We start from the raw sequence: 16,878 nt of genomic DNA on the forward strand, positions 1-16,878 counted from the left end.
CTCTACTTCATGTAGATTATTCATGTAGAACGAATTTAGAATTCGTTCAACATGAATAATCAGCTAATGAATAAGCTATTCAGTATTTTGTCATTGAAAAGAAATTATTGATACTGAACAAATTTAGAATTATACTAATTTAAATTAAAGCTATAATAGAATTAAATAAACAAATGAAATTGTTAATTTTCCTTGATTAAATACAAATTCAAAAAAAGTTTTATTTAATGGTAATTCGAAGGACATTATTGCAAAGCTAGTTTATACAATGATGCGGGTCATTCAGAACAACCTAACAATTAATGAATAAGTAACTTTAATTGACTAAAATGTTATTAAATTAAGCAAATAAAACGATTCATTTTATTAATGAATTAAATTTTACTTTTTATAATATATTTACAATTTATAAAAACTAAAACTTCAAGAACTTCCTGTCCGCTTACGCATTCTTAAAGAATATAATGAAATAGACCATGGTCTACAAATATCATTGTTCTAAATTAACTAAATCAATTAAAATAAATTAAAACAAATAGAAATTATCTCTATATCATATAGATTATATTATATCTAGAGTAGTATTATATTATATATCTGAAGAATTTAAGTATTATAAATACACCTATCCCTCGTTTTACACGGTACTTTTTTACACGTTTTCGCTTTTACACGGTTTAAAAAATAAATGTAGAAAATAAACTGGCTATGATCAAAAGGAACAATTTTTAACTCTAATCTACATCTATATTCTAATCCACTCTAACTATATGTTATAGTTGATATTTAGGATACTAGGTGACAGTTTTATTTCAATCCGTCGAATAGTAACCGATAAACCGATATAGGGTACTCCCCCATACGCACGAAGTTGCATTCATTGCACATAGTTTTAAACCAGAAAATTTTAATTTTTTGTATTCATAAGTAAGGCCGCGACTCCACTAGCCGTAAAAGGGCCGTAAAACCCCTCACCGTAAAAGCTTTTAATCACGTGACCATGATATTTTACGCCTGAGCAGGTCGTACAACCAACGTAAAAGCGAGTTGAGCAGTGTTCAACTCGCTTTTACGTTGGTTTTACGACCTGCTCAGGCGTAAAATATCATGGTCACGTGATTAAAAGCTTTTACGGTGAGGGGTTTTACGGCCCTTTTACGGCTAGTGGAGTCGCGGCCTAACATACGATTACATTATTTTTAATTACATTTTTTACATTACATTACACAATTACATTACATTTTTATGAATCTTTCAGATTTTATTTTTTGTTCCTTTGTACTTTGTATTTAATTAATAAAAGAATATATTTTTTGCTTTTCAATATTTTTGTTTGATTTACGTAGCATTAAAAAATGGAAAAAAATTCATAATTAATAAACAACGAAATTATGTGTTTTTTGCATACTTTTCGATTTACACGGTTTTACATTAAAAAAGATACAAATTCGATTTACACGTTTTTCTCAGAAACCTATCTTCCGTGTAAATCGAGGGATAGGTGTATAAAGTTTGTTAAGGTAGAGTCGATGAAAATCGTCAACATTAAATCTAATACAAATTACATAATTTATATAACAGGTTTTAATAAAAATGTAAATAACGCATTTTCATGTCGAATATCGAAAAATACTTCGAAAAGAAGATATCAGATAATTCTAATTACAGTAGCTCTATTCAACGTTGTCTAAATAGATATTTAGCAATACAAATGCAATCAAATTTGGTATGGCAACATTTTATGACACGATGAAGGAATTTCTGCAAAAAATATTGATATCAAAACTCGTTACTTTGACATTTTTGGCGTGCAAGCAACAGAAATTTTATTAATATTTGTATAAGACACTTGATATTGAATTGACTCGTACAGATACTCTACCGATGCAAAATATACTGCTCAATCGGGTCCCCATTCTCAAAGTATAAAGCGTAAAAGCGATTTTATAGCGGGACGATGAGCGGTTTAGGCATCAACCTGCCGTTATGGAATACTCGGGAAGAAATCTAAATAGTCGAAAAATGTTTAGGAGGACGGTCTGTCCAGGATATGTCGGGCTCAGTACCTCATCACTTGGTCGCCTCATTGTGGAGCTAGATGAATTTACGATGAGCTTGATAAAAGCTGTTATTGTCTACAGGGAGGAAAGAGTCAAAAAAAAATCTGAAGAAAATAAACATTGTGTTCAATGGCCGACTGCGATACTTCTCATATGCAATGTGATACTGCCGAAGTTTCAACATGTCCTTAATAAACCATATTTTATGTGTTCCCACAAATAAAACTGTTTTTTGTCTGCTTGTGCCAAAAGTGCCTCAGTACTAATAATTACGGATATGTTTTCAGCATGTCGGCATGAAATGTTACCATGCCAAATTTGGTAGCATTTGGACTGATAAATATCTCTCTAGACAACGTTGAATATGAATACTTTAATTAGGTCTTCCGGCATGTCTTGATAAAAACATTAATTTTAAATATTCAATTTTATTAATCAAATATAAAAATATATTTAATATCATTATATCAAAAAATTAAAATCTATAAATTTTAATTTTTCCTGTTTTCATATTTATAAAAATAAAAACCTTATCGATTTTTTAATTTGCATTCATTAAAATTTTACGCATTTTTATTTTTAAACTTAGAGAATTAATTTCCTAAAATTAATTAAAAACTTATGTTAGAGCATTAAGAAAGTTAAAGAGATTAAATATTTAAAAATACTTAATTTAAATATTTATTTCACTAATCTTTTCAAACATGTTTATGCTTTTTCGTTATAAACTTTAATTTCACAAATACAATCTATTTATTTTGTCATTATTGTTATTTAAAAAATCATTGTCTTTCTTAATTCTTTGATGATTTTTCTTTAAAATAACTATTTAATTGAAGTTTTTATAGATCTGGAAAGAGCTTAAAATAAAGTTTCAATTTCGAAGCTTCGAGTTTCTTGAGGGAGAATGAAACAATGGAGAAGTACTGTACATGCTACGTGCGAATGTTTTAAGATATGTACGAAGTTCAGAATATGTAAATAAAATTTCAATTATGACGTCTAGAAAATCAATTTATGTAATTTCAAGTTTATAAAAATGGAAAAGATAAATTCGACAAGCCCAGAGTGTCACGTTCAGATGAATAAACGGGACTGTGACCGCTCACCACAGCCCTAAAAATCTTCCTTGAATTCATATATATTGAATTTAAGGATAATATATTGATAAGAGGTATCATTAATAATTTCTTTGCAAATGATATAGTGTTGGTTGATACCGATATAGAGTTATAGAATAGAAACTAGAGAACCAAAGTAGAAAGAGACGATGGAATTTAAAAGTTAAAAATAATTACAAAATTTAGTAGAAAATTAGATTTATTTTATAAAAGGGAAAGAAAGACAAAATTTTTTTCTAGTTCAACATCTCTCTTTTGCTTCCTGTGAATCAGAGGTTGTTGAAGTTTCTGCTAGATTGAAAGTTAGTCAGAAAATGACCGCATCGGGAGCAAACCCGATTGGTCGTTATATTTTTTTATAAAAGCCGGAAATCAACTTCACTCGAGGCTTTTAGTCATAGTCAACATGCTATTAGCCATCTTGCCTTGGTCCCAGTTCAGAAGTTCCTAGCCCCTAGAGATAGCCGTCTCATCAGAATATATGCAACTCCGTGTGAAGGGAAGAAAAGGTTCTCCCTGGTAAATATAATAACTTATGCAAGCTCTCTCCCCGTAGAAAGGATTAGGGAGTGTATAACTAAATAAGTAGTTCCGCCATTTTGTGGATTTAGTTAATCTGAAGTATTTAGTCAATATATCTAAAAACATCATAGTCTTGTTAGCTTTTTATAATAATTTGTATGCATTGTATATAATCTATGCATTTGAATAAATATCTAGTTTTGTTATTAGTGGATTTGTCTCACATCCATTTTGCGAACTGGCACGACCCCTCCTCCCATATTTGCCCTCCCACTCGAACGTGTATGTAAATTACGTTACATTCACGAGTTAGGACGCGAAACCCTTTTATTATCCTAACTGATGTCAGGAATCTTCGACAAATAGAAAGATCTCGATCTTCCTGACTTTATAAAATTCATAGTCATCCTAGACAAGCGGGGGGAGTCTTACAGATACGGTCTCAAAGAAGTGTTCAATCAGTTGCTTTTATCTTTCTCCACTTCGGAAGGGATCATCATGAAAAAAATGGTTAAATGATTTAATGAATAAGATCAAAACGTAAACATAAATAAGAGGAAAGCGACGAAGGAAAAATTAATCAAAGTAAAAAATTTAAATACTCAATTTTCATATAACAGAGAATGTATACTGGATAGAGCAATATATTACAGGATATAAACATAACAAAGAAATTGGAAAAGTTTTGAGTGTATTTGTGGTTAAAAAAAAACTAATAGAAATTTTAAATATCAAATAGAATATAAATAAAGCAAGGAAATCAGGAAAGTGTTCAGTTATATAGTAGCCTACATTTTTCAAAGGTGTCCTAGAGATTAACTACGAAACATTTCGCCTAGATCTGTCAAAGAATCTAGATGACATGTATAGAGAATAGACATTCTATCTATTGATATTATGTGTATCGTACTCAGGATTGCGATGACATATGAGATTAACATATTCCATAAATAAGTCTCTGAATAAGAGAATTAATATGACAGAAATGAGAATACTTCGATAGATATTTGAGTGACGAAAATGAATAGACCAGAAATGAAATATCATATAAGATAAATTGCTAAAATAGTCAAAGAACATTCAGTAAAAAATTACAGTAGTAAGGCCATATTGTGAAGATAAAGGTGGGATAGGATAATAATGATAGCAGAAGGAATAAGAGGGAAAAAGAATAGATCAAAGAGAACATAAAATGACTCTGAAGAGAAAAAATTGACTGGGGGAAGAGATGAACGAACTGAAGGAATGAAAATAATTAATAAAGAATAGTAATTCTATGTGTAATTCAATTTTTAACAAGAAAGAAAATACATTTTGGATAAATCAAATTAAAAAAATCGTTGCACAGAATAAAAGAAATAATTCAATTTTTTCATATATTACAGCATATTACGTACGCAATAAAATTATGATTTAGAAATTTTAAATATTTTGAAAGTATATAATAATAATTCTATCTTTCATCAAATACAAACGAATTATTTAAAAATTTTTGGACAAGAATACACGAAATTAGTTAGTTTAAAATTTTATAGATTCCAATTAAAACATAACAAAATATCGAAAATAAATACTTTTTACTAAAACGTTGAATTAAAATTTTAGTAAAAAGTTAGTAAAATGTATTCATTTTGATATTTAGTATTCTTGTCATATCGGTTTGACTATAACAATTTCTGCTGACATATCTTTTTCGATATTCATAAAAAATAAATGTATCTATCAAATAAGCTTTAAATCTGAATAATTTAAAATAAAAATAAAAATTATATGCCTTCTTAATGATGAAACAAACAAAGATAAATATAAATGCATTTTGACAATAAAATTTTAACGATAAAATTTAATATTATTTAATAAGAAGTAGTAAAAAAGGAAAAATTATTTTTTGAATGTTTATTTTTAAAAAACACGCGTGTAAAAGGTTATTAGGTTATCTCACATTGGATTGCGTAATTATGATCGGGCTGTAATTTTAAAAAAATTGTAGACCTATAAATTCCCACTGTCGTCTATCTGTTTGTCTTTCCTTAATCTTGAGAACAAAGTTAGATAGATGAAAGCGGAGATCAGATATGGAAATACTAGGAGCAGAAGACCCTGATTAACTATATTGGAACTTCTAATGAAAACCGGAAGTCACGTTGTTTCAATTCAAACATTTCCCCTGAAAGATGTTAGATAAATGACCGGCACGACTCTAAGGAAAAGTATGATGTACAGGGGCAAGACACTACTAATTTGGAGAGAATATATTTTAAATTAAATAAATTAAAAATATAATTAAAAATTGCAGCCCAGCATTGTGATATATCACAATAAATAATTGCTCTTTTTATATAAAAATACATTGTAAAAATACAAAGCATTAAAGACCAATACGAATACATTATTCTTGTCTTCTCTATCGTCCTCTTTCAACATCACAGGAACATATTCCACACAGCGGAGTCGACCTTTCTTCTTAGGCTATTTTTCCCGTCTATATTTACGTAAATCAGATAAAAGTTCCTTAACCACGGATTCCATCAGTAAAAATTCTTACAAATAATTGCTCATTTATAGTTATTTTTATTTCTAATTTATAGTTTAGAATTTATAGCATTTAGAATACATGGAAATCTGCAAGAAATATGAAACTTCTTGAAACAACATTTACTGAAAAATAAAAAAGATGAAACCTTCTCTAAAGGAAATTCTTGTTTAATATGTTGTTGATGTGCAATGTAACAGGTTATGATTTTACTAAATGCGCACTGAAATACTTTTCAGTACGAAAGAACGATCATAACCAATTTTTGTAAAACTATAAATGATTTATATGATAGTGTAGAGTTGATGAAAATATAGAATGCCAAAAGCAGATTGTTTTAGGATATGCTATAGGATTCAACGGATTTTCGTCGATCCGCCAAGTGGAGGTGCCTTTCGGGAAGACTTTCCACGGAAAACTGGCCCGTATGTAGGTTATTAAACACGTAAGAAAACCCGGAAAACTCCGCGGAAAAAGTTGGAAAAGGCCCCCTAGTGATACGCGAATCCGTGACTAGTGTTTAGTGGCGTAATCCACTCAGTCACCGGTGGGCTTTTTCCCTTTTAATTCATTGACTTGAATTTAATGAAAAGTTTTATGAATTCCATTTTATCACTTTTCATTCAGAGTTATTACAAAAACATAATAGGGTAAAACCGGGTAAGATGAATATAGTTTTTACAAACGCATATAACTCGCTTAACTGTGGGTTCCAGAAGAAATAAATATATAACGCATATACAGCCAAGTGTTATCTTTTAATAATAGTAAACAAAGTTAAATAAAGACTCGACGCAACATAAGTAATATTATTTAATAAAAAAGTAATAAAAAGTGAAAATTATTTTTGAAAGTTCATTTTAAAACATACGTATTCAAAAATGATGTAAATATTAAAAAACGAAATGTTTCTAATTAATTAAAATATTTAATATTACTTTTCGGATCATTTCAGAATCTATTCAGCTTAGTTTCTGTAATTACTGGCTTTAGAAATTAACTAATGTTGCATATTGTATAAATAAATATAGCAAAATTAATTAACGTTATAATTAAAAATTATTTTATACATAACATATCCTAAATGTTATTACACTCGACCAAAAATAAAGATTCGAGAAAGCCATTTTGTTCTTTTCAGATATGTACGGAATGCTTTAATTAGTTTAGCGGAATTTTTGATGTTTTGTTTTGGATATTAAAGTTAACTTTAATATTCAGGATAAGAACAGAGAACAAAAAGATTAACGTAAAAAATATGTCTTAAAATTGAAAACTTTCTTTGTTAACTTCTAACTTAGCTGAAAAAGATACTTTTACGTTTTAAGAAAACCGCAGAAGAGATATTTTAAAATCTAAAATATGTATAAATTTACATGCATTCGTATTCTGTATATTTCATATAAGAAAAATCTCTCCCTGTTAAAAGATTGATAGAATGAATAAAAGAATAAGTATACAGTTTGTAAAAAAATAAAATTACATTTTCAATAAGTTTATGAAATGTTTGTTTCTTGTTTGAAACACAAAGGATTTAAAATAATAAAATAAAAATTTTTATCTTGTTTAAATATTTATCAATGTAAATGATTATGTAAATTTTTTAGATCAACGTTTTTGCATAAACATACAGAATTGCTTTTATTGTCAATTTTAAACGTCACAAAAAACACAATTTTTAGTTAATTAAAGATTCGTTGGAATTTAATTTAAGAATTAATGGAAATTGAATTAGATTAATTATTTAAAGATTTAATATTTGGAATATTGTAAAAATTTAACATACAAATGATTATATCTGTTCAAAAAATCACGATTATGTACAATTCTATGTAATGTGTTTTATTGTGATTTTATTTCTAGTTTTTGTTTTAACTTTCGGTAGATTGGAAAGTGAGGCGGAGGAGTTGGGGCTTCGTGAGAGCTATAGTAAAACGCAATACTTGCTTTTATCTAGGAAAGTTGCTGCGAGAAAAGACAAATACATCAAGTTAAACGGTGTCAACTATGTGAGATGTAAGAAATTCAAGTACCTGGGAGTACTGGTAACTAGAGATAACATGGTAACACTGGTAATGACTGGTAACACTGTTGATGCACTCTCGACTGCAGTCCCAACCGTACAGCTGGGACTGCAGTAGAGTCATTAATGAACACATAAGGATAGCAACGTCTGTAGTGATTGCGAGAATCTTTCACAGAACTGTGGCTATTTTTTGAACCTTAGAACTCTAATCGTACAGTTGTGTGCAATTCAGTTCGTCGTCTTCTTAATGTATCTGCATGTGCCAATCGACATCCATTGGCACACGCAATTTGTCAAAAATCGGAAAACACTACATTGCACTTGCTTTGTTCACTGCTGGAGAGGCGCCACCATTTTATCCGTTCATTGTCTTATGATTTTGCGAATTTCTGGTTTTCTATTGAATGTGCGTTGTACAATCTTCACTTGTGAATTGTCAATTTCTTACAGTCTATTAAAAAGTATGTGATAGAGAATATCTTATCAGATAATGATGAATAAGTAAAAAAAAGGCAGATACAAAAATATCGAAGTCATTTAACTTTGTTCATCAATGACATAAGTAAGTTTTCCTTTACGTCATTAATGAATAAATCAGGATAGCAACGTCTACTCTGATGATAACTTCAGTTTTTTTAACTTCATGTATAAATTTTTTTTATTACTTTAATAGTCCGAATGGGTGCTGTCTTTACTTTAGAACTATTGAAGTTCTTATCACGGCAGATAAGGAATCATCAATCTTCACAACTATAAACCTCTCACCAATTTTTCAAATACCTTAATAATGATTAGTTGAGTTTCTGCGTTAATCTGTAAAAATGGAGTTTCAGTACAATAAAATTTAGATTTATTGTGAGAAAAACATAATGGTCCTTTACTTAATAAAATGACATTGAAAGAAGAAATTAAGCATTAAAATTCTAATGAATATTTATTGTCTTCAGTAATATTTGTGTGATTTAATTTTGAATTTTGATAAAATTGTTTACAAGTTTTGAAAATGATTAATTTAGAAATATATCTGCCTAAAAATATGATTGGTTAACGAAAAAAAATTATAAAAATAAAAAAGAAATACAGTGAAACCCCTGAACAATGGTCACTGACAGAAACATAAGAAATGGCCAAAGTTTGGAATTATTTTGTATGTATTTTCCTGAAGAAATGACCGCTGTTTAGAGGTATTATTCGACTGTATATTAATTTAAATAATTTAAAATAAAATATTATTTCAACTCTAGCTATACAAATTTAAAAATATTATTTTAAAAAAATGTTTTATATTTCTCTAAAAAGGATTGTTTTTCATATCGAATTAGATTATGGCTTGTTTATGTTCCTAGTTTTGCTATTGGAATAAGATTTTTCTAAACTTTTTATTGGTAGAAAGCCTTATGTAATTCGTTTATCCGAAAGAAGCTTAGGATTGTGATTTTGTTTAAATTTGGCTGTATATATAATGTTTATATGAACATTTTGGGATTATTTCCAATAAATTTGTCTTACTTAATAGTTTGTTTTTGTTTCTTAGAATGACCTCTTTTGCTTGGAAAAATAAAATGCCTTATTTATTTCTGTAATCGGACTATGATGTATATATTGTTACTGGGATTTGTTTAAGTAATCGAGCATCATTAAATTAAAGATACATTCATCGCTTTATGACATCTTATATATTATCTTATAAATAGGGATGTTTGTTTGCTATGCAGACCTAGGCCGTTCGATCAATTACTACGAAACTCGGAAGTTACTGTAAGAACCGAGAGGATAAAGCAACGAGCTCGACTCTACTTATCGGCTTCTTTGTCAGGTTGGTCGTAGGAGGGCTGTTATAGTAGTGGGGAGGGTTAATGAGGTCGTGATAAGGGGTCGGCCGTACTCAAGGATGACAACCAGTAAATAAAAGAAGATATTTAATGAACATCACGGCGATTACAGGAGGATGCAGAACAGAAAAGTTATACACATTCCAAGTACTTATCGGCGCGACAATTAATACACCTCAACGTCTCCAGTAGACGTCAAAATGAGGCCTCCGTCGCGGGTTCGTGTCCGTTAACACGGGCCTAAGGAATTTAGGGCTTCCTGTAGCATGTAACTATCTTACAAACTAGTCGAGAGAGAGAGTGAGAAAATATCTAATTACCTCGTAACTTACGGCGATCCAGTCCCGAATAGCCTGTTGGTAGGATGTCGGAGTTTCGAATAGAGTCTCTTAGCCGGGGGGGGGGAGATCGCCTCTCTGAAGATCGCCCGGAGGCTCGGGTACGACCCATTTTTATACGCATTTGGCCGGGGGAATTCTGATGCAATTCATGATGTAATATGTTCTAAGTTCGCTTTCGGTTCGAGTGTTGTTTATATTAATTGTCAGAAATCGAACATTTCATCAAATTTATTACTTTGTCTAATTCGGTATTGTTACTCATTTTGCCTCATAAAAGTGATAAAAACTGTCAAACATTAAGGTCAAGATTTGTCTTGTGACCTTAATAATAATTGTTCCGTCGGTGAGTCATCTGATCGGTTTTATCAGTGACAAAATCGGCGAAATAGGAAGTACATGGGTTTGTTCGGTTTGGACTCCTTCGTTAAGGTGACCCTCTCATTACCCTCTGCCGGGTAACAAATTCAGTCTCGTGCTAATTGGCTAGCGCCGTAGATCACGACGAGGTGGAAATGAACAAATGATACCCGGTCGCGAGGGGAGAACCGTCTCTGAAACGTATTTGAAAGGGTAAAAAGATCATTTTTGGAAGTGCCGCACAAATTTGAGGGGAAAAAGGTCGTCTTCTTGACCTTTCACGGAGAAAAAAAAAAGGAAATTGGAGAAAGAAGGAAAATAATAATTTAGCTCGAAACTTTAAAATTCACGAAAGAGCTTAAAATCTCACATTACGTTCATATTCTTCTAATTTAGATAATGCCGTACATTTCACCCCGAATATTGACTGGATTTCTATATATCAATTAATTTCTGTTTACATATTATTTGCTGGTTTTATCTGTAGCGTTATCTACCGACAAAAATTTTTAAAAAATGATAATAATAAACTAAATATAATTCTTACAAAACAGGATATAATTTTAAAGAATATATATTATATTCAATTAATTACTGCGACAGGTAGCACATAGCACTTGCGGTATTTTGCCCCTGTACATTATACGTTTCCTGTTAGCAATAGAGTCGTGCTGGTAATGTGTCTAACTCCCTTCAGGGGAAAATTTTTGAATTGAAATAACGTGACTTTCGGATCAAACCGGAAGTTTATATGTAGTTAATCGGGGTCTCCAGCTCTTAAGCTTTCTGTGAATTTCCGGGGCTCCGATTGACACCGTCACACATACGATGGTCGTTTGATCAAGAAAAATCTGATCAAAATTTTAATTTATCAGGACTCCTGACACCAATTAGGATAAACTATGCGTCCTAACTCGCGTTTAAACTGTTCCGAATTTGAGGAAGAAACATGAATAAGACGATGGAGTTAGGCAAAAGGCAAAAGAAAATCTAGACGAATTTCTTTTAAATTAAGTAAAATTAGATTTATTAATTATAAAATAACACAAATCTTTATGAGTACACAAATGAAAATTCTACAATAAATCTTAACGTATTAATTGAATAACCAAAATAAAAATGTTATCTCGTGGAATATATATTTCCTAATTCCTTAGTATCAATTCATCTTATTCTATTACTATTACATAAACTATTACCAAGATGGAAACAACAAGACCACCATTTTTAGTTATCAAATCCCTTTTTATATCTGACAAAGATAGAGATAATATTTAAATACATACATTATTTAAATATTACCTCTATCTTTCTTAATGGTCTCGACTTGACACTCAAAAACAAATTCTTTCGTTAGGTGTTGCAGGTTGATTTTAGACAGAGAATTTTCAGAGGGATGGTGGAAAACACTAGGGTGTGAATCTCCCTCTACTAAATTTCCATGCGCTATTCTATCATGATTGGCCCTATTTATTCTATTTCAATGGTCCAATCTTCGGGAACAATTTTGGTCACCTTAAGAGAGAAGCAGCAAGAATGTTCCTTGATAAATAAGTATTAAAGTTATTAACATCTTTCCTCGTAAATGATAGGAACTTCCTCAAAAACGAAAAAAGTCCTGTTGTAAGTCACGAATTAAACAAAAGCCAATAATCTTTTCATTAAATTATTAATTGTTACATTAATTGAGACATTTTAAAATAATTATGGTTTCCTGGATTTCACATTTCTATATCTGGTCTTTGCGTTCATCTACCTAACTCCGTTCTCGAGATCAGGAAGGATAGACAAACATACGGACAACAAGGGGAATTTGTAGATCTACATTTTTTTCAAAATTCAGGCCAACAAATTGCAGTCCGATAAGTACCCTCCAGTAACCGAGTGGATAAAACTACCGAACACTGGTAGTCGGTCGTGGGGTTCGCGCATCGCGAACGGACTGCCACGTGAAGTTTTCAGGGTTCTCATCACATTAGTAACATGTAAATAACGGCCAACTTTACATAAAAGTTGTAAAGGATTGCTTTTAACAGAGTAGGGACAAAAGTGACATGACCTTGTGAATTGGTCCCACCTGGAGTTGTATTTGTAAACAGGTGGGGAAACAAAAGAAGCACCGTCTTTGTTTATTGGACTTGCGTGAGGTCGGGCAATGTGTTTGCCACAAGTTAGCTTGCTAGAAAAAAAATGTAAACAAATGACGGACGTTATGGTGAGCTTGTTTCGTCGGGAGAACAGCCGACGTTTTGGAAGGCTTCCGATGAAAGGAAGAATCGTGATTGGTCGGAAGTTGTCGTCCAAAACTCTTTAAATAGTAAGACGAGAAAGAGAGAGGGGGGGGATATACCGAATACGTGGTAGTCTCTGACGCTTTGGAGCCCGCAGGGTGTAGAGAGAGTGTTCTCCTCTTGGAAATTCCTCTAGGAACGGTTAGTGTAGAGACAGGACGGCCACGCGGTTGAGCCAACTCCCCAAGTGACTAGGCCTCTCCAAAGTAGTGTAGTTCCGGATAACTAATCCGTTATGTAAGACACCACCTGTTGTTATCTCGTATTTTTTCAAACTTGTATATTCTACGTATTTGGTAATAAACTGTAAATAGTATATAATTTGAGTGTGGAGGTGTGCTTTTCTACGAATCAACGTAACAACATTCTCGAGACGTAAGAACCAACTCGAGACGGATTATTGTAAAGATTTTCACTGACGCTGTAGTCAACTGGAGCAGCTTGATAGATCTTCACTAAAGTCTTACTGGAATGCATCTTCCTTGGCAGATCGCTCAGGTGTTGCCTTGCCGTAACCAAATAAACCAAACTAATTCTAATAGTTTTTCTATAAACGCGAAATTTATGAAGACATACTTAACTACCACGAAACCTGGACACCCCGTCCTTCCCATGATTTCATCTTCCCTTATTAACTCATAAACCCATTGCCCCAAACTTCCTTCACTGATACTGTTTAAAGACGTTCTACCGTTCAGCCAAATTAATGTACAGTACGTGCAACGATTTTAAGGCACAAAGTAGAGCTGGAAGTCTTTTTTTGTGTCGATGTTTATTTTTCCTATTTTTTATCATGGTGACATTGCTTCATTCAAAATTTCCTATAGTTGTAGTCAGTATAATGTGCACTGTATTCACGTGTTGAGTCTTACTGTCATATTTGCTTCCACTATTCTTATTCCACAGCTTTCGAAAGTTTCCTTTATTCAGATGTTTTTTCTGAGCTTTACTTTTTTAACCTGAATTCACCAGTTTTTTATGGGATCATATAAAAGGAATTATTCTTGCATTTTTATAGGAATTTTTTTATTTAAACAAGTCTTATATGAAGACTTTCAGACGTTAAGGTTAGCAACTTCGATTACGTGCGGGGCCATTGCAAGCTATCCAACACGGATTACTTTTCAAATATTAATAGTAGATCAGTATTAATTAGTGGTCATTGACCATCCTCTCTTCCGGGAGGAGGTCAGCTACTACTTTTGGTCGAATTACTTCAACCTCCTTCCGAAACAGCCCCTTTTTTCTATCAAACCATTTGTATGGTAGCATTTGAACAAGAAAATTGCATAATGCAAAGTTACCGGCCAGCACAAAATATGTTTCAAGTAGTTTTCGAGGGTGTAGAGTTCTGATTTTCGCAAAATTTGATTTGTTGACAGATTACCGTTTGATATTCGGCTGTGGATGGTACAGTTTCTTACAGTTAACATTAAGAAAAAATATGATATTTGAAAAAATGTAAGATATATTTTCAATTGGTGTCTACTTGACCAATGAAATTGTGCCATTTCGTACCATCCGAGTATCGCGATAAACGTGTTAATGGTAGGCTGAAATAACCAAACTCTTTATATGGTTTTCGTTTTAGTGTTTCTTATAATATAGTATTTGACTTATATAACTATACCTAATGTGTTAGATTGGTCACTTGGTGTGATAAACCCTTACCTAAGATAACCTTTATAGTTATATAGAATCAAATACTATAATATAATACAATAGAAGGATTAGAAATACAAAATAATCTAATAATCTTAATGTTTGTACTTATTTTTTCCCTGGGCAACTCCGGGCTTACCTGCTAATATTTAATAAAATTAATGATGCGGCTATGATGGAGAATGTATGCAAATTCTAAATTTTTTATGGAGAAAACTGATTGGAATTAAATTTATCTTGGTAAATTTAATTGTAAATTATGTGTTTTCTATATAAAGAATTTAATTTTAAAATGCCTGTTTCTGTTCAATAAAAATACATTTCTTGTATTTCAGTGAATAGATATAGGCGATGAAGTTCAATGGACCTTTTGAGGGTCCAGTTAGTTACTAATTATTATAGTAACTAATTATAATAATAATTTTTCGATATTTTATACAAAATTTTGAATATTTGAGTATGAATTACACACATGTATGTATGAATGTATGTTCACATGTATGAATTAGTTAACGAAAATATAAACTTTGTGAGACCGGTAGATAATTGTTTCTCCTCCACTGGTTTATTTGCCATAAAAATTTATTTGTACAATACAAACTAAAGATCTGTCAATAAATTTAACTATAAAAAAATTTTTATTCCTTAGGAAATTAGAAAAAAAAAAAAAAATACTAAATTTATTTGAATAGAATATAAGGCAATTTCACTTTAGTTATAAGAGATTCACTCGACTGAATGAATGATGATTAAGTTGTTTGTTGGCTCATTGATTTAGTCTTGTTGTTTAAGTTTTGTTGTCATGAAAGAGCCTTAACGAGAATTGCAAGGTCGAACTTTATTCGATTTGCTAAGCAAACTTTTTTTTTAATATCTCCTTAGTTTAGAGTTTCGTTTTCGTAATAATTTTGCATCTAATTTATGTATTGATCATTTATAAATCGAGATAATAATAAATATAACTTTCTTTGATTCAGAGATAAATACGCTTTCCATTTATCGAAATCTTTTATAATTCTTATCAGAATAGCATAAATCAAATTTTTAAATTCTTACTTTAACATCGTTTGAAGATTTAAGCTGAAAAACAAAAATATAAATTATCTGAAACTGTTAAATAAATATTGTTAAACAAATATAAATAAAATAATCAACACAACATTTATTTTATGCAATAAAATGTAAATATTTCGGAGAAAACTCGGAATCATTATCAATTAATTAGAACGTCTAAATAACAACACGATGACTTAGAAGAGATTAGATATTTGGCAATAATCTTTTCTCTAGTTACCACAATCTTAATTTTTGGTTAATATAATTGTATACATTTTTTGCTAATTATGTTTTGGAATAATTATTATAATCAACAACTGAAGCAGATTAGGTAATAGCACAGTTTATTTCTTTTCAATGTGATATAGTTTTTTATATATCGACATAATCTCACGATATTTATTAAAAAAGCATTTGCAAAGACGTTCTGACAATCATATCTTAAAGAAAAATATTTTTCCAGAATGATTGTCAAAACGTTGTTTATTACATATGTTCCTGAAACAAATCCGTAGATCAAATTTACATATCAATTTTATTTTTTGTAATACACAATACATAAGATTTTGATCGTATTATAAAAAATTACTTAGTTTCTAGCACTAAACACTTCAAACATAATTTATAAATTTATAGCTCAATAGCCTATAAAAATTCAGCATTTTAATTACAGTATTAATAAAATAAGCTGCTAAATATAATAAATTTTTTAGTAAATCAGTAAATGAAAGCAAATATTTAACAGAATTAAGATTTATTTCATAATTATATTGAGAATTAAGAATAATATTAGAAGATATGTTTTTAATGTGGAAAAGATTATAATAAACGATCTCAAAGATCAGTTTTTAAATGTGATTATTTCAAGAATTGCTTGTAAGCGGGATGAAGAGAATTCGAAGAAAAAAAAATGTCGTAAGGAAAACAGAAAATAAATAATAATAATATCTTTCATAAATTAGTCTTTCAAAGCAATAAAACTAAAGTTTGAATTATTACTTTTCGTAATTTCGCCTACAGACATCTTTTTTATATCAAATCGAGATGGGCGTCATTAATAAAATTGAAAGTATTACA

This window comes from Centruroides vittatus, unplaced genomic scaffold (assembly GCF_030686945.1).
Source record: "Centruroides vittatus isolate TY-2023 unplaced genomic scaffold, ASM3068694v2 contig_3324, whole genome shotgun sequence".
NCBI lineage: Eukaryota > Metazoa > Arthropoda > Arachnida > Scorpiones > Buthidae > Centruroides > Centruroides vittatus.